We start from the raw sequence: 23,181 nt of genomic DNA, 5'->3' as shown, positions 1-23,181 counted from the left end.
TCCCAGCTTCCTCTGACTCCTGTGTGTGCACAGAACTGCGTGGTCTAGGAAACAGATTCCCTTTGGGTTCCCAAGTGGAGGGGACAGACATTGACCTCCATCCGTAGACTAGCTGCCTCTGTTCCTCCTCTACTGTTTTGTTAGAGAGGGTCCTCACTTTCACGTCCTCCAGAGTCACACTGAGATTTGTGGAGAGTGTCAAGAGAGAGTGGACATGGAGGTCACAAAGGGACCCTGCAATGTGTGAGAGAAAGGATGGCAGCAAGGTGACTTTTAAGAAAGGAACAGAAAGTACCAGCTGCCCCCTGTGTCCAAACAGCTTTTCATCTTCTTTCTGTCCTTCTCTGTACCAGCTCCTAAAAAGGCAGCCATAGTTTGCTGTGGGACTGGATCTTTAAGCCTGGTGAGTCTAATCTGGTCTTTTTCTGATGTATCCCAGCACTGCTTTTTCAGTACGCATCAGGGAAATTGGTTCTGGCCTTTGACTTTGAGTGTCCAAAGAGGTTGATTCTGCAGCATATTAGCCTGGGTACTTCATCCTTTTGTGCCTTTCAACATGACAGTTTTTTCTTTAATTTCTTCCAGTTCTTGTGTGTGTGTATGTGTGCAGGAATGTGTGCGCATGCATGTATGTATGTGTGTGTGTGTGTGTGTGTGTGTGTGTGTGTGTGAGAGAGAGAGAGAGAGAGAGAGAGAAGAGAGAGAGAGTATGTGTGTATGTATGAGAGTGTAACGATAAATCTTTCTGCCAGCCGCCTGAGCCCCGCCACCATGTGGGCACCCAAAATAGTACACAGAGATTAATATTAGGTACCTTCCTGCTGGACAATGACTAGAATTTCTTACTTGCTAGCTCAGTCTTAAGTATCAACCATAATCATTAATCTATATATTTTATAAAGACTTATCAAGGACACTGGTGGAATGTGTCCTCTTCCTGGGATCACATGGCAATTTTGGAGAAGAGAGGAGGAGGAAGAGAACGATTTCCTGCTTGTCCCTGCTTATATTCTGAGTCTGCCTGCTATGTCACTTCCTGCCTGGATCACAAGATTTCTCTTTACTACATTTCCCAGTCCTGGAAACTTGCCTAGTCCTGCCTAACTTGCTTCCCTATTGGCCAACAGTGCTTTATCAACCAATAAGACAAACATATACACAGAAGGACTTCCCCCATCATCTCCTCTTTTCTGTCGAGATTGAGAGAGAGAGAGAGAGAGAGAGAGAGAGAGAGAGAGAGAGAGAGGTGTCTGCAATGGCATATGTGTTGAGATTAGGGAGGGGGCAACTAGAAAGAGTTGGTTCCCTCCTTCCACAGTGTGGGTCTAGGCATTGAACTTGGATCATCAGGCATGGTGGTGAGAATTTTTACCCACTGAACCATCTCACTGTCCCTCCTAAGGCATTTTGAAGATTCTCTTAGCTATTCTTTTCAACCTGGCCTCATATTCACATTTTATTTTTATTCTCTTCTGGGAGAGTGTGGGTTTGATCTGATTCCGAGGCTGCCATGTCCTGTTGCAATCACCGGAAAACATTGGTTTTCTTTGGGCACTGACCAAGCTTCTCATTGCCTGGCTCTGGAAGGAAGAATTCAGTCCAGTTTTCAGAATTGTCTGTTTTTGCCTTGCTGTGCAGAAAGCCCACCTTGGAGGGAACTGCACTCTGATTGTTAGCCTAAGCTCCTAATGCTGCTTCACTAAATGGTGATTGTCAGCTGGAAGTGACGAGCGAGCCTGGCACTGAGCGTGTGCAAGGCCTGGGTATTTCCATTGTCTTAGTCTTTCTGACTTCTAGAACGATTTTCCTTATGCAGCTGTCCAATAACTTTGGAGCGGACATAACATTTCCCCTCACTAGTTTTAAACATAGAGGTTTTTTGGGTTGTTGTTCAAAGTTGTTTTAGATGTCAAAGAAAAAAAATTTGTGGAGGGGAGGGGTAGTGTTCCCTAGCCTAGGCTAGCCTTCAAATATACCAGGAGGCTTTTATGTGTCCTGCCCGGTCCTGCAGCCGCTTATAAAATAAATCACTCTGAAGCTTAATTACAAACTGGCCTATTAGCTCAGGCTTAAATTAACCTATTTCTATTAATTTGTGTAGCACCATGAGGCCCATGGCTTACCGGTGATGCTCAGACATCTTTCTCCTTTGGCAGTGTACAACCCTCCTTGTCCTTGTTTCTCACTCTGTATCTTTGCTTGGATTTCCTGCCTGGCTATTAGCTTCTTTATTAACCAATGGTAAGAAAACATATTCACAGCATACAGAAGGGTGTCCATCCCACATCAATTCTTCAATTTCCAATGTATCCAGCGTGACCTTGAACTTTGGATCTTCCTGCCTTCTCCCCTCACTCTCACCCCCAGTTCTGGCATTACAGTCGTATGCCGCCACATACAATTTTTATGCAGTGCTGAGCATTGAATTTAGGGTATTGTGTATGACAGCCAAGCATGCTACTGTGCAAGCTACCTCTCCAGCCTTGCAGGCTAAACTTTAAAACTACACAGGAACCAGGATTCTGTGGTTCCTTCCATATGTACTTTGACAGATGTGGCTCAATGAGGCTCTAGTGGGAAGAGAGAGCAAAGGTTACATTTGAGGCAAAGGATTGTAACCAACAAATAAGATGCTTTTGTCATTTTAATTGGCTCTTCCTGGCAGAAGTTTCGCACAGCTGTTTCTCTGGGACACTGACAACTATTTATGGTAAGTAATTTTTGTGGATTGTAACAAGATTCAACAGAAAGTTGGATCGTCCCACTTGGAAGTGTATTTCCTGAGCGCAGGGCAGATGTACGCACAGCAGTCGCTTGTGTCTCCAATTTTGTTTTTTAGTTTTTTTTTTTTTTTTTGTCTTTGTAAACTGTTCATGGTTGAAGCCCTAACTCAAGTTCTAGCTTCTCTTGCATCACTCCTTAGACATTTATTGAAGTGTGGGTTAGTATGTGTCAGGGAAGGAGACTGGGTTGCACAGTGGATGGCCATTTGGATGCTAGCAGCCCTTACTTAAAGCATCCTGTGACAGGCAGGGCCCCATGCTGATAACAACACTGCTGAAGTTTCCTGTGTCTTCTCCTCAGCACTCTGCAGTTGCTTTTTCTTTGATCTGGAACCTAATGCCTCTCCCCTTTAAGATGAGGCCTTCCTGAAACAGCAGCTTGAGGCAGATGAGCTCTTCTGTACCACCCAAACTTCTTCAGCCTCCTCAGGATTAGAAAACTTGCATCCAGAACAAGGATAATTATTTATCCTTTAAAATGAACCATGCTGAAGTTAACAAGTTTAATTTTGTCATGTGCTACCATTTTCCTACATGGCTCCTGCTTTCTGGAAAACCATTCCCATAAGGGAAGTCAAGTTTCTAGGCTGTGGTTCATCTTCAGCCCTTAATATTGTTTTGTCATTGCTACTTGAAGGCAACTTAACAAAGAAGCAGCACAGCTGTTCTGGAGTACATTTAGAGACTGGAAACTACAGAATCTGTTGATGTCTTTTTCTTGGCTCGCCCTCCCTCCCCCCAAAGACCTTTAAATAGAAGCTGCTTCCTTTAACCACATTGACCCCAAACCCTATCTGATGTCTCAAGTTGTGGAGCAGAGTGGCAGCTTGCTTCCGAAGGCCACCAGTAAGGACTTCCATGTTTTATGGAAAAGGCAATGAAATAACCTGATATTAAGAGCCCACCTTGAACGATGCCAGTTGTGCGATTGTTAGCTTAATCAGATTTCACAATGCTTTTTCCATTATTCTACATTCAAGATGGACATGAAAGGTCTAATGGTGCTGTCCCATTATGGGCTACGAAGCATAAGCCCTACCTACCATCTGACGTGCACTTTGCAGAAGGATTGGTCTTTGAGTAAAAAAACGATTCGGATTAGTTCTGTTTTAAATGGCTTCATCTCCTTTATGTATTGCATGAGGCTCTTGGTGGGGGTGGGGCAGATAAAAAAAGTGCTAAACCTTAGGGGCAAGCTGTGTTTTTATGAAATATTCATTATCAAAGCCCTAACTCAAGTTTTACCTTCTCTTGAGCCACTCCTCAGACATTTATTGAAATATGGGTCTGTATGTATTGGGGAAGGAGTCTGGTTGCAGAGTGGATGGGCATTTAGACCCTGGAAGCCCTGGGTGGTGCTGGAAGGAATGGTGGCCAGTAGTGTTACATGGCAGGCAGCGCTTTGTGCTTTGTTTTTTAGACATTGCTTAGTCAAGTCCCAGGGGCTTTTGCTATGTGATAATCTCAATAATGGAAAAGAATTATGCAGGTATTGGAGGACTGGGGTTAGGGTGGCCGAATCAGCTTGGGCATGATGACATCTGAATGGTCAGCTTGCTTTTAGAACATGGCCCCAGTTTGACCTAGGTTTTGAATACTCAGGAAGGGCCTCATAGTAAATAGGACCAATAGGAACTTAGTGGTTCTGCTATGCGGATTCGGGGGTGGGGGGGTTCCTTCCAAATGATAATTGTGTACAAGCATGACCATGGCTGCTTTTTGTAAAGGTGAGGAAGTATAAACTTTGGGTTAAAAGTTAGAACAAAAAATACCAGGGTATTTTTTAATGCTTGCTAGAAAAGAGTTCTAAGGTATCTGGGCCTACCTGAATCTGGAACCTTAGAAGTCCTTTACTTAGAAGTTATTCACATTGCTATAGTCACTTCAGGCCTCAGAAACAATGATTCTGCTAAAATTACTTGGCACTTAATAAGGTAGGGTGTAGTTCAGTTGGTAGAGCACTTCCCTGTGAAGTTCTAGGTTCCACCCCAAGTACTACATTTTCAGGCTTGCAAATCCTAGCACTTTTGAGGCAGAGGCAGGAGGATTAGAAGTTCAAGGTCATACTCAGCTAACTGGTTGAGTTCAAGACCAGCCTGAGCTACACGAGACTATATCTCAGAAGAAGACAAAAATCAAACAATAAGGAAGGGAGGGGAGCTGGTGGAGGTCCTGTAGGGCTAGGAAGGACGTGGATGATAGAGAGTTCTTGTTGAAAGTGGCAAATATCTGGAATCAGAGAAGCCCCAGCAGAGTCTCATGATATCAAAAGAGTGCAGACCAATGACGTCTGGTGTTCTTTATGCCTGCAGATGGCAGAGATACTAGGGAGCTGAAAAGACATTGTGTGGGGCCTGTGGGGTGTATGTGTGCAGATGGATGCATGCTAAGCTTAAGCTTTGACTGGTGACAGACCTTTGTCGAGAAAGCTGATACTTTACAACTCTTCAATGTAGAAGTTTGGGGATCCAGCGAGCCTCACAGTAAATGTTGACCAAGTTCTTCGAATTCAGTTTCATTATGTCAAATAGTAGGTGACATTTTCCCCTTTGTAGTTAATATCAGAGATACAAAGTCTTACATTTTAAAATAGTATCCAATGTCTTGTTTTGTTCTGAAGTTCGTCTTACCTACATTATTAAGTGGGGCATATTCTGGAATGTGTGCACAGGTCTGGAGAGGCATGCCTTGCATTGCGGGTGTTCGCCATTTCCTTGAGGGAAGTTTGTTAGAGTGTAAAAATCACTGTCTAAACTACCTGCGGTGTATGGGTTATGAACAGTAGTCACACACAAGGAGCTGTTGTCGGGTGATGAGTTATAAATGGTCGTCGGTCATGAATAATTAACTTGAACTTGACCCATGCCAGGAGATACCAGCTCATGGTGATAGCCACTATGGTTTGAAATGAACTGGAACCATTTATCTTCTGATTGAGTTTCTCTTTCTCTTATGTATATACATCCATTTTTATTGTATGTTGACCTAGACATTTGTCCTTAAAAAAACTACCTTGCAGGTCTTTGCAATTTACCAAGGGAAAATATCAGACAAGAAGGCAGCTTGTAAAATCGTGATAGAGATTTCAAGAGAATTATTTTCTTAGAGCTTTGTACAGGGTTATTTTACATGGGCCACAGATGTGCTGTTCATGGCTTCAAAGGTTGCAAGTGACTTTGACACTGTTTTGCACTGATAAACTCGGTCATTTAGTAAAGGTCTTTGGAGCACCTGCTGTCACTGTCCACTGACAGTAAGGGTGCCGCAGTGACTAAACGGCTGTGCTCCCTGTTTTGAGAGTGTGTGGACTTGGGGCCAGTTGAGGCTGGGTCAGGGTATCGTGCTGTTGGAGCAGAGTGGGCATTGGAGCTTGTGTGTGTGGAGGGAGAACCAATGTCAGACGTGAGGAACTGTGGGGATGGGCTGAAATGCGAATGCTCTAAACCTAGATGAAGTAGAAACTGAACAACCGTAGTAAAGTCTAGAAACGGAAATAAAAATGAAACGTAGATTAGGAGGTCAGTGTCTACACCTTTCTGAGTAGTGTATCCACTGCTAAAACTGAAGAGTTTTTTTTTCTTGAGACAGAGTTTCTCTGTGTAACAGCCCTGAATTTGCTTTGTAGACCAGGCTGGCCTGGAACTCAGAGGTCTGCCTGGTTCTGCCTCCCGAGTGCTGGATTACAGGTGTGTGACACTACCACCCAATTTACACTATTATCTCTTAACCAATCACTCACCCTCCTTCCCTCCCTCCCTCCCTCCCTCCTCCCTCCCCCTCCCTCCCACCCTCCCTCCCTCCCCCTCCTCCTCCCTCCCCTCCCTCTCTCCCTCCTCCCTCCCTCCCTCCCTCCCTCCCTCCCTCCCTCCCATCCTCTACCCCTCTTCTTTACATGGTGAACTAAGGCTTTGCGCTTTACCACTGAGCTATACACGGGGCCCCAACACCCCTCAATCTTTTGTTGTCATCATTTATTTTTTGAGATCGCAGTTTAATTTTACTTCTCCCTCCCTCCAAAAACTCCCATGTCTCCCTCTTCACTCTCCTTCACATTGATGCCTCTTTTTGTATTAATTATTATTGCAATAATTATTGCATATATGTGTTTGTGTAGATACATATATTCCAAACTATAATCTGTTGAATCCTTATAGTGTTACTTGTATATATGTTTCCAGGGCTGCCTGACTGACACTGAATGATCAATCAGTCGGTGTGCTCTCCCTGGGAAGGGCCACTTCTCCTGCTCAGCTTTACTCTGTTATGTATAGTTCTTTGCGTATGGCTGAGAGCTACTGGGCTTTTCTTGCCCAGTTTGTCATGTTTGATGAATATCCCTCAATCTTAAATTTCATTATTTTGATTCACCAGAGTCAAGGATATTTATGTGCACTATATTAAAAAAATGAAGACATGTGGGAGATCCCATATTTATAGAAAGTGTCCCTGTGTACCTGTAGAGCCACCTGTCCACACTTGCAGAAAGATGGCTAGAGTGTCTTTTACACTGTGTTGATGTCATTATGTGTGTCGTCATTAGAAGTAACTTGTTTTTCTTTGCACTTGTCTTTCTGCTCTGTGCTATAACTCCTTGTAAATATTTTATTTTTTTAGATGTAAATGTGTGACAATGTTGAAAGTGGATAATTTTGATCACTGGAAATAGAAAAGACTTCAAAATTCCTTTTTTGGTGTTTGTATGTGTGTGTATATATATATGTGCAGGTGTGTTTGCCTGTGGAGATCAGAAGTCAGTGTCAGATGTCTTTCTCTTGCTCTCCATATATATATATATATATATATTATTTTAAACAGGGTCTCTTACTTAACCTGGAGCTCACCATATGGCTTAGACTGGCTGGCCAGCAGGTTCCCAGTATTCATTTATCTGTCTCTCAGCGATGAGGTCAAAACATAGGCCACTGTGCCTGGCTTTTATATATATGCTGGGATCTGAACTCAGTCCTCACGCTTGCATGGAAAACCCTTCACCGACTAGACTGAGCCATCTCCCTAGCCCACTGTTTTGTTGTTGTTTTTTTTTTATACTTTTAATTTTCAGAATTAGAGATGGGGAGGGAAGGGAACAAACATTTTGTTTATTGTACTGAGTGCTGGTTCCATCTATTGTATACCCAGACCCAGATTCCTAAATAACTGGAGTGTGCAAGGGGGCCGTTGATGCTTTTGCTAATTACTCATCATTTATCTGCCATGCTTCTCCCCATCACTCTTCCTTTTTTTAATGTCTTAGCCATTATAGTTTTTGAAGCAGTGCCTAAAGGAAGGTAGTTTCTGGTTTATTCTACTTCTTGTGCAAGGGCCCCATTAGAGGTTCTTGCTGTGTCTCTGAGTCTACCAGTCTGCTGTAACAAGTCACTCCTGCCTGCATGATGGCCGCTGGGCCAGAGGAGGTGGATGTGAGAGCCTGTACCTGAAAACTGGACCCAATGTAGTGAAAAACTGGATATGGAGGAGGCTGAAGGAGAGGGCGTGTCCAGGGTGACCCCTGGGTTCCGTCTTGTGCAGCAGGATGGATGGTACTGCCATTCACTGAGATAAGGGGATGGATGGGAGCTTGCTGTTTGCACATCTGAATCATGCCTGGCCAGGTGACTTTGGGCTTGATTTCAAAATCAATAGCATCATAATGTCTTACATTGTGTGCCTCCAACAGGTGCTTAAGGATGGGCTCCTCGGGGGCCCTATCATGCCCTGAGCTCTTTTGTTTTCTGTTAATTTCTCAACAGCATTTTCTGAGAAGAGGTGCCTTTGGTATTTTCAGGGAGTGCTGTGACTCAAGAAAGGTTAAGAACCACTGACTAATTATGTTCCCTCACAGAAACCACTCAATAAATACTTGTCTTGGGCTCGCAGAGCAGAGGAACAACACTGATGGATGGAAATTTCCTAATCAACCTTGGAAAAGAGAGTTTGATCATCTCCCTGGTGCATTCCCCAAGGAGGATGTCACTCATCACCCAAAATGACCCCAGGTTTCTTTTTTCCTCTAGCAATTATTATGGACACATAATTTTCCCCTCCCTGCTTTGAAGCTCAATATGTATTTTAAACATTTATTTATTTGTGTGTGTGCGTGTCCGTGTGTGTGTCCGTGTGTGTCCGTGTGTGTGTGTGTCCGTGTGTGTGTGTGTGTGTGTGTGTGTGTGTGTGTGTGGGTGTGTGTGTGGGTGTGTGTGTGGGTGTGTGTGGGTGTGTGTACTCAAGAGCACACATGCATGCGTGCGTGTGTGCATGTGGAGGTCAGAGGACAACTTGTGTAAGTCCATTCTCTTTTACCATGTGGGTCCCAGGGATCAAATTCAGGTCACCAGGCTGGTTGTCAAGTGTCTGCTGAGCTGCTGAGCTGTCTCTCTGGCCCAAAGCTTAAGTTTTCTGATGGAAACAGTTATGGTATGAGCATGTCACTATGCTGGTTAACTTACCAGTGAGCTCAATGTTGGCATCCCCATCTCAGATGAGGGAACCATGGCTTAGTAAATGTTAGGTATAAAGCATCAGAACTTGGTCTTGAAGCCAGTGTTTTTTGACTCAGTCACACTACTTTCCTGGATGTTAATAGTTCTTTTGTTTGGGAGGGAACTGACCTCCTTCTTTAAAAAACAAACAACAAACAAACAAGTGGAGCTTTCTCTTTAAAGGGACTGAGTCAGTTTATTCTGGAGCCAAATATGGAGTGACCATGGCCCAGATGAGCTCCAAAAAGAGCACAAATTCAGGTTACTTGAGATTCCATGTTCTAACCTGGTAAACTTTTCTGACATTTTATAGTAGCAGAATGAAGCAAGTCATAAATCAATACCTTTCATATACGTTTGTGGGAACTTGAGGTAGGTAAGTTGTAAATCCCTGTTGGGAAAGCTCTGCTTTTAGGCCTCAGACATTATCACACACACACTCCTGGCCTTTGGTTGGTAGAGGTCAGTGGTCTGCTAAGTTATTAGATCCCAAAGGTTTTACCTGCAAGTCACAGGGATTTAGATCGGGCCCAGAGTTGGCCAATAGCTATTACTGAAGTTAAAAAGGTAGCCTGAGATAAACTGTAATTAGGCTGTGGAATATTCCAGCCTCTTCATGGTCATAGAAGATCCAATCAGTCTGCCTTGTATAGGGACAGCTTCCTTCCAGGAATTTCAATTTCCAAGTCACACCTCTCTTTTATGCCCATCAGGCATGGTGGCACACCCTTGTGACACTCACAGCACATGGGAGGCAGAGGGTGGAGGGTCAGAAGTTCAAAGTCCTCTTCTGCTGTATAGTAAGTTTGAGCCAGCCTGGGATACATGAGCATGGGTGCCCCCCTCCCCATTAAAGCGGAAAAAGAAAGAAACAGTTTGCAGGCAGCAGTGTGCTCAAGCCTGTTGAATGTAACAACCTGAATATACCCGGCTGAAAGACCTGCTTTGCTTTCTTCGTGTCTCCAAATCTATTTTGCAAATTAAATGCCTGTCTACCTCAAAGAGGATGGATTTCCCTAGGAGCCCTTATGCCCTATCTTGCTTTGAAAACAGCAAAACTATACAAAATTTCAGTGATTAAACCCCGTTCACGGATTTGAGATTCTAGCTTTTTTTTTTTTTTTTTTTTTTTTTTTTTTTTTTTTTGTCTAGTGTGTATATCTGTGTGACTGAATTAGAGCCCCTTGTTAGGAATCGCGTTTGTGAAAGCAGGCCTTCTTCACGTCCAGCCTGTGTGACTAATGGGCAGTTATCGCCATTTCCTCCTCTTGAACCTGCTCTAATGATCTTCAGAGCTGTGTTGATGTATGCCATCACTTGCCTAATTGGCTTTATAAGGAAGTTGTTAGAGTCTCAGGTCGTCCTGCCAAGAGGAGCCTCCTGAGGGCGGGCAGGCTCAGGATCCCCCTTCTAATGTTGGAGGCTGGCCTTCCCAGAGCTCCTGGGTGAAACTTTTTGTTTGTTTGTTTGTTTGTTTGTTTTGTATTATGGAAGAAATAGAAATAAAACAGCCAGTGTCCTTTTGTTGGCAGATTTCTTTTCTTGAGTGTGTGTATATGTGTCTGTAATTGTGTGTGTGTTTGTGTGTTTGTGTGTGTGTGTGTGTGTGTGTGTGTGTGTGTGTGTGTGTGTGTGTGTGTTCCTGCATATATATGCACTTTCATGTAGAGGTCAGAAACCAACCTAGGATGTTGCTCTTCAGGAGAAAAAAACTTTTTTTTTTTTTAAACAGTGTCTTGCATTGGCTGGGACCTGAGGCTTGAGGAGTAGATGAGGCAGATTGGCCAGCAAGCTCTAGTGATCCGTATCTTGTCCCTTTAACACTGGAATTGGGATTTTCTTGCCATCACTCCCAGCTTTTTACATCGGTGCTAGACATCCAATTTACATCCTCATACCTATGGTACAAGCACTACCTTCCTGAGCTATCTCCCCAGTCCTGTACACATCTTACTTTCATGGTTTCTCCACCCTCCCCATGCTGGGGACCAGCCTCAAGGCCTTGTGCATGCTAGGCAAATCACTCCATTCCTGAGCCATATTCCCAACCAAAAAGCATGCATTTTGAAAAAGCCAAGCTTACTAGGGAAATTATTTTGTATCCTCCATGGTCAGAAATCTACTTTTACTTGGACATATGAAACAAAAGGTATTGACATTTTTTTTAAGTATTTGAGTGTAAATTAAATTCAGGCCATTGTTCTCAACCGTGGTTCTCTGGATGCTTTTATTACTAAAACATTACTGAAGGCTCCAAAAATCTTTTGTGCATAAGGATTTGAGCCACTGATTTTTACTGCTGTAGAAGTTAAAAATATTTATTTTAAAAATAGTAATTCCTTTATATCTTGACATAAGTTTTATAAAAATGGATACCCCTTCTCCAAACAACCCCAATTTAATTGAAAGTATAGTGGTATCTTAGTTTTCTTATGCCTCACTTGAAACACATTTGGACTCTTGACTACTTGTACTTTTAATTTGCCATGATATGATTTTGGTTGATATCTGAGCCCATCCTGGATAGGAAATTTGAAAAGGAAAGTGCTTTTTAATGCTGTTTCCAGGTCCCACACAGGATGGATTCTTTGATGGTGACAGTTGGCAAGTGGTAATTTGTTCTTTTGTCCATTTCCTCCTTCCTTCTTTCTGCAACGTTTCATGTTGCTGAGGCTGGCCTTGAACTTCGGATCCTCCTGCTTCCTCTTTCTGATTGTTTAGATCACAGGCATGCCACCACACTAAGTTTACATAACCCTGGAGAGCAAACCCATGGTCTCATGTATGCTGAGCAAGCACTCTACCAATTGAGCTGCAACCCCAGCTCCTTGTGGTATCTTCTCAAGGCCTATTTGCCATGTAACATCAATGCCCTGGTATCTGTGTGCTGTGGTCCCTCACATAGACCACATGAGAGACCTGCTTTCCAAATGTACATAAGCTCATCTGCCATTGTTCTCTGCGTCTTCTAAATTTTGATGATATCAACCTCTCACTGTTTTTAATATCAACATCAACCTCATTTTAAAAAAAAAAAACACCTCTGAGTATCAGGAAGCTGTCAGGCTGATGGAAAATGCAAGTTCTCTACAATTCTATTTTTCATTTGAAAGCTTGAATTTATGATTGGCATTAACTACTGTCAGTTTCTCCCCATGAAGTGCCAGGCTCACAGGCCCACTTCATTCCTTCTCAAGTATCTGCTGGGTGTCTGAATAGACAGACCTGTCTTGCAGGTTGTTTGTTTGTTTTTGACAGGGTTTCACTATGGAGCCCTGGAACTCACTGTGTAAACCATGCTAGCCTTGACTTTGCTTTGATTCTCTTGCTTTTGTCCTAAGAATTCTGGGATTATAGTTGTTTACAACAACTCCCAGCTGTACATTTGTTGTTTCAAGTAAAATTGGTATTTCATGGAGAAAGTGACTGCTCAATCCAGGAGAATAGTTGTCCTGGGAGTGTCTGTCACACAGAGGGTTAGCATAGGATTGATAACGTCATCATTGCTTCATCAAGACCTCACATGAAGGGCCTGGAGAGATGGCTTAGCAGTTAAGAGCACTGATTGCTCTTATAGAGGACCCAGGTTCAATTCTCAGCACCCACATGACAGCTCACAACTGTCTGAAACTCTGGTTCTAAGAGATCTGACCCTACCTTCTGGCCTCCACAGGCACTTAACCACACATGGTGCACATTCATATATATAGATAAAACACTCATATACATAAATAAAAATAAATGAAATTATTTGTGGAGATGGTATCTGGGAGTGGGTTGACCCACAGAGAGGAAAGGCAGTTTGAAGTTAGGGTCATCTAATGAATGATTAAGCTGCCTGTGGATAATGGAGTTGTAAAATGACTTGTGTTAGTCAGCACATCATATACTGTTGAAAATTTGCACATTTTCGAAGAGATAGGTGGTGAGAACATTTAATGTAATGCTTAACTGAGAGAGTGTCCTGGGTTTGCTTTCAGGGCCTCACACAGCCCTTCTGTGCCTGATTACAACTTCCTCAGTTAGAGCTTGGCGATTTCCCAGACAAAATGTTCCAACTCATCAGGCACCGAATAGACCGTGATGTGTTGAGGTTGCTGCTCTAGAAAGAGAACATGGAGAGCGATACACTGAATTCTTCCTACAATTCGCAAGTCACCCTGACTTCTTGCAGATGGTTCTCTAATAAAGTAGTATTCCGCGTCTGTGGCAGTGGGCATAATGCAAACATTTCACTTCTGCCTTTCATGGGATGACTGGATAAGCTAATAACCCGAGTTCAATCCTGGGACCCACTGTGGAGGGAGAGAGCAGATTCCCCATATGATAGAAAAAAAAAAAAAAATATATATATATATATATATATATATATATATATATATAATGTCTCTTTACAGCTTTTTCAAATGCCCTCAGCCACATTTATCTCTCCTTCCCCTAGTCTCCCTGTGTGTTACCCTCCTCTGCTCCACTTGCTCCCTTTTCCCCCACATAGCACCTATGATCTCCCTAAGTTCTACTAACCCTCTCTCTAAGATTTCCACTATAGTATCTATTTCCCTGTCTTCTGCGATTACTCCAGGTTATACAGTCAAATCTCAATGTTCTCTTACCCACTAAGCCATCGTTCTAGCAATGTTTGGTTTTGAGGCAGGGTCTCATTCTGTGGCTAAGGCTGATCTTGAACTCATGCTAACCTGCCTTTGCTTCCCAAGTAGTAGGAGAGTAGGCACAAGCCACCACGTTCAGCTGAGCCCTTCATTTTAAAGGGGAGACTCGTTCAAGTTCAGCTGGTTTCTGTCTGTCCAGTGAGGCTGAAGAAGTAGCTGGCCTCAATCCAGACCCCGTCAGGTGGACTCATCTTGGGATGTAGAACTGTTCTGTTGCAAAGTTTTGCCAAGAACCTGGCATTTATTTCCTGGATTTTATCATCCATCTGGCTCAGTGGAGACAGTAGTCAGCCACCTGCCCAGAGCACCACCTTTGATAAGAATATTTTGTTTCTCTGGGTCACTCTGCAGAGTCCTTTTCTGGAGCCTCCCACTTGTCCACAGTTTATTTAGGATACTGATTTCCAGGGCCACTGAACTCTTATCTCCAGTAGAAGTTTGTTTCTGCCTTCCCCAACCTGCTGCAGCCCTCAGCTTCTTAGCCTTGAGGCTTTGATTGAGTATTACGTGTCTGTTTGGCTGCTGCCATAGCCTCTTATTTTTAGGGCCTTCGTTAATGTCTGCCACGTGTGAAACATGAAAACAGAGCTGGAGCTGCTGGAATTGGAAACTTGGGTTTTTGAGGCCACTCTGCTCTTATCATACAGGCCCATCAGCTTCTTTAGTTACAGAGGTAAAGAAAAAAAAAGCAAAAAACAAAAACCTAACAACCAAAACTTCCACTGCAGGGACCTGTCAATGGGTGGGTAGATGGGTATGCAGATCAGAGCTTGGGGCGTGTACCTATGGGCTATGAAAGAAGATATTGTAACTAAAGCTAGGGCCAGTGTGCACAAGGCTATGGGCTTTCAAGAGCTGGCAGGAGTCCCCTTACAGCTCAGCAACAATACATTGTGACAGCTCTACTTTTTTCTTTCCTCTGTCCTTTGGGGACTTTTGATCCTGTGTTTCCATCTGATCTAAGAGGAAGGACTCCAAGGATCCCCCCCATCACCATGGGGAGTTGGCATGTTCTGTGGGCTCAGCCCAGCCAGGGACTTACCCAGGCAGGGAGCTGGGCTCCCTCCAGAAGGTGTGAGCCTGCGGGAGATGGAAAGGTAGGATGGATGCAGGACAGGGGATTCTGGGGTTCCTAAGAGAAGCAGAAACATAGATGAGAGTATTAAGACTGTTGGTTTCCATCTTCAGAAGGCTGAACATTGGTGATCATGACCAGTTCTTTGATAACCATTATAGTTAAATGAGGTCACATGAGCTCCTAGAGCAGTGGTTCTCAATCTTTGGTTTGTGACCCCTTTGTGGGGATCAAGTGACCCTTTCACAGGGGTCAGCTAAGACCATCAGGAAACACAGATATTTACATTATTATTCATAACAGTAGCAAAATTACAGTTATGAAACAACAACGAAAATACTTTCATGGTTGGGGTCACTACAACATGAGGAACTGGATATAAAATGTCCCTGAATTAGGAAGGTTGAGGACCACTGTCCTATGGAGCCTGGAAGCCTGTTCCAGTTGCTATCTATCAAGTGTGTGGAACCCACAGCTTCCTCTCTCTCTAGTCTTTCAGTCAGCCCTGTTTCTCACCCTGTTGCAGACTCCAGAGCATCAACACTGTGTATCAGTTTCTTGTCACTCACTAAAGTGTCATTTTGATGAAGGACCTCAGAGTAGACAAGGTTGTCATACTCTTCAATGAGCCCCCACCAAGTGGGGATAAACCTGGTACTTGGTGGGTACAGGCAGGCTGTGACTCTTAGGTAGCTGGATGCTTGACTGAGTACAGCCAAATTTCCTGGCCAGGAAAAGTGTAGAGTGTCAGCACTGTTCTTATTTTTATTGCCACCCCCAGGCTACGGGTAGAGGTGTCATTTGCTAGAAGCTGTATATTACCCAAATGCCAGGCGAGTTCAGGTGGCTCTGCTTCTGAGCCACTGATGCACTTTCTTACCACATATTGGTTCCATGTGTCTGTGTTTACAGCCCTAAGCCCTCACCTCTTAGTGGGAGGATTAGAAGTGAAAGTTTTTGCCCAAGGTTAGATTTTGTAGACCATTACTTTGGGCAGGGAAACAGTACAGACACTCTCTGAGTTTCCTCCCATTCGTGTGGCTGGGTTTAGAAGAGACCATAGGGACCACAGCACAGACTTTGAAACTCAATACATGTATTTAGAGTATAAGCTTCTGGAGAGGTGTATATTAGAAGCCGTTCTACTGGGGTTCCAGACCGTTAGAAGCTAGATTTTAAGTGATTAGACATATTTATGATGGTGTCTTGTTGATTACAAGCAATAAATGCCTACTTAGACCAGCATAAGCAGAATTCACTTAAGGCTACCCAGGGTGGTTTATGGGTACAGGGGCAGGGCATGGTGCCAGACTGTGGGGGTGTCTCATGGCACAGAGAGAGGACAGAGCCCTGCTGGCCTGGGGCCTGCTGGCTGTCACCTCTCTGTCAGCTTCAATCTCCTCTATGGGAGTGCTCTACCCCTTTTCTCCCCCTCTATTTAAGGTCTAAAGCAGCAATACTGGGTCTTGAGTAACGTGATGCCAAATTCAAGTGCTAACAAACACAAGTCTCAGTTCAAGTTCCCAAGAGAGACTTCAAGGATAAGATGCCTACCCCAGTTCAATGAATGCAGCCCACAGAGGAGGAGCCAGAGGGATGAATGAAGCCTGAGTGGCTGTTGTAAGAGTCCACAGTACGGAAGCTGTTCCAGGAGCCTGGAGACAGTCTACCAGGCTGCGCAGCTCTAACGGAGCATCCTGCCACCACTTACTTTCTGTATCTCTGTTTTCTTCTATTTCTTTCTGCTATCTCGGAGCATCTTCCTGAGGTTCATCTCAGGGGACTCCTCTATGGGAATGAAGTGGACTCTTTAGTGAAGCATGCGCTCTGCAGATGGCCCAAGAGATCTGTGCTGCAGGGTGTCTAGACAGTAAGTCTGCCAAAGTGGCGGAACTTCCACCGACAGAACCAGAGCAAGCAAAAGGGAGAACAAGGAACATCTGGCTCGTGCTCTTTTCCAGCTGTGTTTTCGAGGCTTTGGGGTGGAGGGTCTGTGAGGGGTGCTCCAGGTCAATCTCTTGCAAAAGAGATCATTTTTATCCAGTCACTCGTATTTCTTGTATGTGGCCCTTCAGCAATAGGTTCTTAGTATCTTCTCAGATATTTCAGTCTGTGAAAGATGGTTGTTCATTGTTGCCCCTACCTGTTTACAATGAAGAGAACTCAGCAGCTGGGAACTTCAACTGCGTAAATTACCTAGGTCCCATGGTTCAATGAGGATTCTCTACACTGCATGCGCAATTGAAATCCTTCTAATTTCATATAGCAGATCTCTATCCAGCCTTTGCTGTGGCTTAACCATTTTCATGATTCACTGTTGATCATGCTATCCATTTTAATTTTTTGGATTGCTCTTAGTGATCTTCTCTTTAGGCCCACTGCCAACTTCAGTGACAGGTATTGCCTCCATATCCCAGTCAGTACAATCCTATAATCAAGACATTGGATTCAGAAAAGGAGTTTGGGTTCCCTCCTGACTCTTGTTCTGAAAACAATGAGCAATTCCCTGTTGGAAACCCATTGCTGTGAGAAACACCACATCTAAAAGCAGGCTGGGGAGGAAAGGTCTTATTTCAGTTTACAGGTTATAGTTCATCCTTGAGGGAAGCTATGGCAGGAGCTCGGGGCAGGAACCCAGAAGCAGGAACTGAAGCAGAGGCCACAGAGGAGCTCTGCTTCCTGGCTTGCGCTCCATGGCTTGCTCAACCTCATTTTTCATACAGCCTAGGTCCTCCTGTGTAGGGAGCCGTCCCTGCATTCTCCATTACAAGATGATGCCTGCATCCAGCCGGCACCAAATGGTAAACAAGTTAGTGCACAGGCGCTGGGTAACTTTCCATCCCTTGGTCTCTGCCTCTCCCGTGGCGTCATATGGTCCGATGAGCTGCAGCCAGTCAGGGGGTGACACGTCCGAGGCGGCGGTTGCCAGCCTATATAAGGGATGGGTTTTTGGGAGTACGGGGTCTCTGCTCTGTAAGCTTATGCTCTCCCTCTCAAGATGCATTAAAGCTTTACTACAGAAGGATCCTGAATATGCCGCGTCATTCTTGCTGGCGAGATGGTAGCGCGGGACACTCCTGCCTTGGGATGATAACTCCCTGTTACTATAAATCTTTCCACCAAAAGCTGCTGAGCCCTACCGCCACATGTGCGCTTTACGCCAGCTGCCTGAGTTTTGCCCACTGCGTGGATGGACAAAATTATACAGAGACTTATTAGGTACAAATGCTGCTTGGCCAATGACTAGGATTCTCATCTGTTAGCCCAGTCTTAATTATCATAAATCTATATATTTTATAAGACTTATCTTATCGGACACCTTCCATTGGTGTCCCTCCTTGCCAGTGGGTCACATTGTGCTGCTGGAGGAAGAGTAGAGGGGAAAAGGGACATACTTCCTGTTTGTCCTTGCTTAAATATGAGTCTCCTTGCTATGTCACTTCCTGCCTGGATCACCACTTCTCTACTATATTTCCCAGAATCCTCTTTGACTCCTAGTCAAACTTGCTGCCTCATTGGCCAAACAGTACTTTATTTATCATCCAGTAAGACAAACACATACACAGAAGCACTTCCCCCATCACCTCCCACCTTAGGATGGGGGCCCTCCTCTATCAATTACCCATTAAGAAAATGTCTCACAGACAAGGCTGCAGGCCAAGCTGATCTAGGCAGTCCATCAACTGAACTTCCTTCTTCCCAGGTGATTCTGCATGGCATCAAGTTGACAGCTGAGGCCGTGACAGAAAGAGCATGGAAAGTCTGTGGAAATGAATGAGCTAAGGTGGTGTCTGGTCTCTGTGGTTTACTGTGAGCTTTGTATCACTTACTGATGGACCTCTTCTGTAGTCTCATACAGATGCTGCCATCTCAGTGCAGCCCTGTACGTGCCATTAGTGGCTGTGACCTCTCTGTCCATGTTTCTGTCCATCTATCTAAACTGATGCCAACTTCACAGCTTCTAAGTTACCAGGTTCAGTAGAGATGGCTTCTTTGTGACCGAGCTAGGAAGGCTCACCATTGAACGTGTGAAATCCATCTTCAGGATTTCTTCTGTTTCAGCATGCAACTCCCTCAGTGAAATGGTATCATCTGTTTTTCCAGAGAGTTCTTGGCCAGGGTTGTGGGCCTGAGCCCTTGTTCTTAGGCTCTGTGCCTGAGTTGCTACTCAGTGTGTGTCTCTGGAGTTCCTTTTCATCTGCAAAAGGACAAGTCGGTCCGATGCTTCAGTCAATCTACCCCAATACAGCAGGACTCAAGGTTGAGAAATTGAGTTATCTTTTGTTATGAGTTACAAACCTTCCTTAGTGGGCAGGGCTAAATAATGAATTCTATAACTTAAGCTGCCTGCAGGCCTCCAGTCCCTCCATTGCTAGATACACACTGCCTAATATGGCAGGGACTTCATAAGGATGGTTGCTTTTTGTTCATGAATGGATGGGTGAGCGGTGCATATTCTGAACTGGCTTTTAGGGTGCAATCTGTGCCTTTTAGCCAAGATAAGCCTGGCAGCTGCCATTTGGAGTCTTGAAGACAGAAGATTGAGAGCTATCTTATAAATTGCAAACTCAGGTCTTAGAGCGGGTGGCTCAGGTCTCCTCCACTTCAGGACAGTGGCTCATATAAGACTGGGCTGCTCTTTCTTTCTGGCATGGTTGCCCTGAGGACTACGTACTTGCCTAATCAGTTTAAGCTCTTCCCTCTTAGACCATTAATCCTATTTCCCCAGCAGAGTGAGAGGCAGCAGGATGAGAATAACCTTGTCCCACAGCTACTAAAAGATGTTATCGCCTCGCCTTGCACATACAAAACAGTGCTTATCTTTTTCCTTGCAAAAGGATGATTAAGAAGAAATTTAATATTCATTTATACTTTTTATCTTTCTGTGATATTTCTTCATGTCTTGTATAGTGTAATCAGGGGAGGAACAGGTTTTTTTTTTTTTTTTTTCATTGTAACTACTGCCTATTATATTTTACTGATTTTCATCATCATAACCACAGGAGGCTTGCTTTCCTATGCTTGCTCACATTTTGACAGCACATTATGAACCCTAGTTGCTAGAGGGTTGGAGGGTGGGGGAAACAATGAAAATGGAAACCACCTTTGGTATGTGGTATTTTCCAAATAAACACCCAGATTAGTTTGAGGTGGATGTATTTCATGGTATTTGCTCACCACAGTCTTGTCCAGATTCCTTCAGGTCAAACTTTCTTATTGATTTTATTTCTCTTTAGTTTACAGGTACTGAAAGGGCTGTACAGAGACTGATCCCATCATAATCCACTTATAAACAGGCAGCCAATCCTGATGCTTTTATGTCTGGCTGGATGCGCTAATGATGAAAGCAAGGGAGGCAGGGAGACTCCTCTTTAGTCGGGGAGATTTAACCAGAGCCTTCCTAGGCTCCTCAGAGCTAAACACAGAAGCTTCCTGTCCAGTTATGGCCTTCCTTATGCCCCCCACTTTGGGGCTGAGTTTGAATGTCTGGTACTAGATGCCTATCTCTTAGAAGGTGTGTGGGATGCATCCTGACATTCCTGGGACTGTCCGTGTGTCTGAATTGTCATGTCATCCCATGCTCATGGCCATCATCATTATTTTGTCCTCTGCTTCTGAAGAGTTTTTGCGTGTTAAACCTGCCCCTTGCTCACTACTATTTTTGTTGTTGTTTGTTTTATAAAAGCCTCATTGCTAGAAACCTTCTTTATGTACATCTGATTGTAGATGAAATGATTCAGGCATGATTGGTCCTATATATTGATGAGGCAGACAAATTATCATGGAAACATGCTCAGGGAAATGCACCTTGTCATTCATGGGAGAGCAAATTACATTCCTGGTATGATTACAGCGATTAAAAAAAAAAAAAAAACAACTTAAGTACAGGAAGAACATGAAAGCAATGAAATAATGGAAGACTTTCTATCTTTGTTCTTTTCTCTATTTGTCTGAATTGTTCAATACATGTGTGTTTTAAGCAAAATGACCTCACAGCAAGGGTCCTTGAGACAATATGAACGAACATTTCAGAACTACACTCTCAGCAGAAGACACCTTAAAGAATCAAACTATTGCTTTCCCACTTCTTCCTTCCTTGACCATTTCTAGTTGGAAACACTTTGTAGTAGGGTAAGCTCTCCTTTTAGCATGATCTGACCCGGTTGATTTTTGACTTTGTTTTAGACTGCGTCTTTTCTGCATCATCTAAGGTGAGGTCCATGTGCTCATCCGAACCAGTAACCCAACCCTCTGACTACACATTCACGTGCTCACAGAGCCACACCTGAATCTGAGATCTGTTTTGCAAGTGTCTAAAGGTGAGGGTGATGGGCTCTAATGTCACCTGCAGCTTCTGGCTCTGGTCAGGGACACCATGGTGGAATCTCAGGAAGACCAACTGAATCTGTATCATCAAGTGTTTTATTTTTTATTTTTTATTTTTGAGGAATCAACTTTACTTGTATAATAAACACCAGATAGTTGAACATTTGAAAGTGAACGACACTTGGAGTGGTTGCTGTGGCAATAAAAAGTTATGCTTAAAAACAAACTTTTGTAAAGATTTCCTTGGAGTAGGGTTGCTAAAAGGTGATAGAATTTCCAACTAACACTTCCCCCTGTGTTCTTAGATCCCCAGTGCTAGCCCTAGACCAGAAGTACAGACACTGGTGGTGGGGTGTGGGATGAGGCCTGAAAGGCCAAGTGAGGAGGAGCTAAGGCAAGACGGAGGAGCAACAGTGATGGAGGTTACTGGGTCTTGGGCCAGTCCTCACTGCTTATGTCTTTGTTACCCATATACCTTTTAATATCATGCTCTGTAGATGCAAAGCAGGCCTAGAATTGTGATAGAATCTGCCTTCATAGGAGAGGCCACAGGAATGTAAATAAACCCCAATAAACAACAATAGATATATTATTTTATATTCAGTTTTGAATGACTTACAGAGATCATTTTGGATGAGTGGATTCCCAGTTCTTTTTCATCTTTTACATTTTTTTTGTTTGTTTCTGGGAAAGGATCTCATCTGGCTCCAACTGGATTTGAATTCATTATGTAGGTACCCTTGAATTCATGATCATCCTGCCTCTGCCTCCCAGGTGCTGAGTTTGTGGGTGTGTACCACCACACTTAACCCTATAAGGTGCAGTTGGGTGGGAGAGAAGGCTCAGCCATGAAAGGCTAAGCTCATAACCACAGAGATAAGAGATGCACAGCAACTATGGGCTGTGGAGTTAGAGCAGGAGTGACTACTGACCCTTCTGATTCCAAGCTGTGAATCTATAAAAGTCATTTCTTCTAGCAAAGTTTTCTCATCTGTAAATGGGAAATAATAGAACCACCTTCCTCATATGGCTTGTGCCATATGTGCAGGGTACTAGTATGTTGCATGTTGAGGTGTGAACTTGGTGGAAGATAATTATCATGAAGGACTATTAAAGGAAGCAATTTTATTTCAAACCCCACCGGACCCTGTGCCGTGGACTACAGTATTGTATGAGCTTGGAAGAGAGATTCTGTCTTAAGTGTGTGAGACAACACAGTGATAGGTGTCGAGCTGCCTGGTTAGCCAGTCTTTCTGGTGGACCCCAACACAGAGAAAGGAGAAAGAAGAATTATAGAGCCTAATGACATTAATTAGAATTATACAACTCGAATCAAATTATCTTTTGTTTTGGTCTCCTTCATTTAGTACTTTACAATTTGTAATGGATATCTTGATCATTTTGTTTTTTGAAAAAGGAATCCAGGAAAATGTACTTGTTAGTACTAAGCATGGGTCTGTTGTCATGGGATGTGCACACAGAGCCTTAAGGCCAGAAGGTGCCTGCCTTAGTGTTGGGTTGGGATTGGTTGTATTGAGGTTTTCCCTGGAAAAGGAAAAATATATTTAAATATGGCTTGAGGAATGAGTTTACATGGTTCTCTCCAGGAGGGCAAAGGATCTCCTCACCACCAACGGAAAGGTCTGACCATTTTGGGGTATAAGCTGGGTGTAATTATTCTTCACTGACGGTTTGTATTAATGGCTGCAAACTATATAATTCCTTTCTTATAGATTTCAGACTAAAGCTGATGTGATATTGAGGGATCACACACTCACACACACACTACAATGTGTGCACACAATACAACACATATACACACACAACACATACATATACATACATAC

General features: G+C 43.7%; 1 protein-coding gene and 1 pseudogene across 1 annotated transcript in view; one reads left to right on the top strand and one right to left on the bottom strand.

Annotated features, from left to right (window-relative positions):
- Prkca (protein kinase C alpha) overlaps nucleotides 1-23,181 on the top strand; it is a 384,973-nt gene that overhangs the window by 30,174 nt on the left and 331,618 nt on the right. The window lies entirely within an intron of this gene.
- On the bottom strand, nucleotides 21,115-21,422 carry LOC118239145 (annotated as a pseudogene).

Source organism: Cricetulus griseus, chromosome 7 (assembly GCF_003668045.3).
Source record: "Cricetulus griseus strain 17A/GY chromosome 7, alternate assembly CriGri-PICRH-1.0, whole genome shotgun sequence".
NCBI classification, from domain to species: Eukaryota; Metazoa; Chordata; class Mammalia; order Rodentia; family Cricetidae; genus Cricetulus; species Cricetulus griseus.
This window is presented reverse-complemented; position numbering and strand designations above follow the sequence as displayed.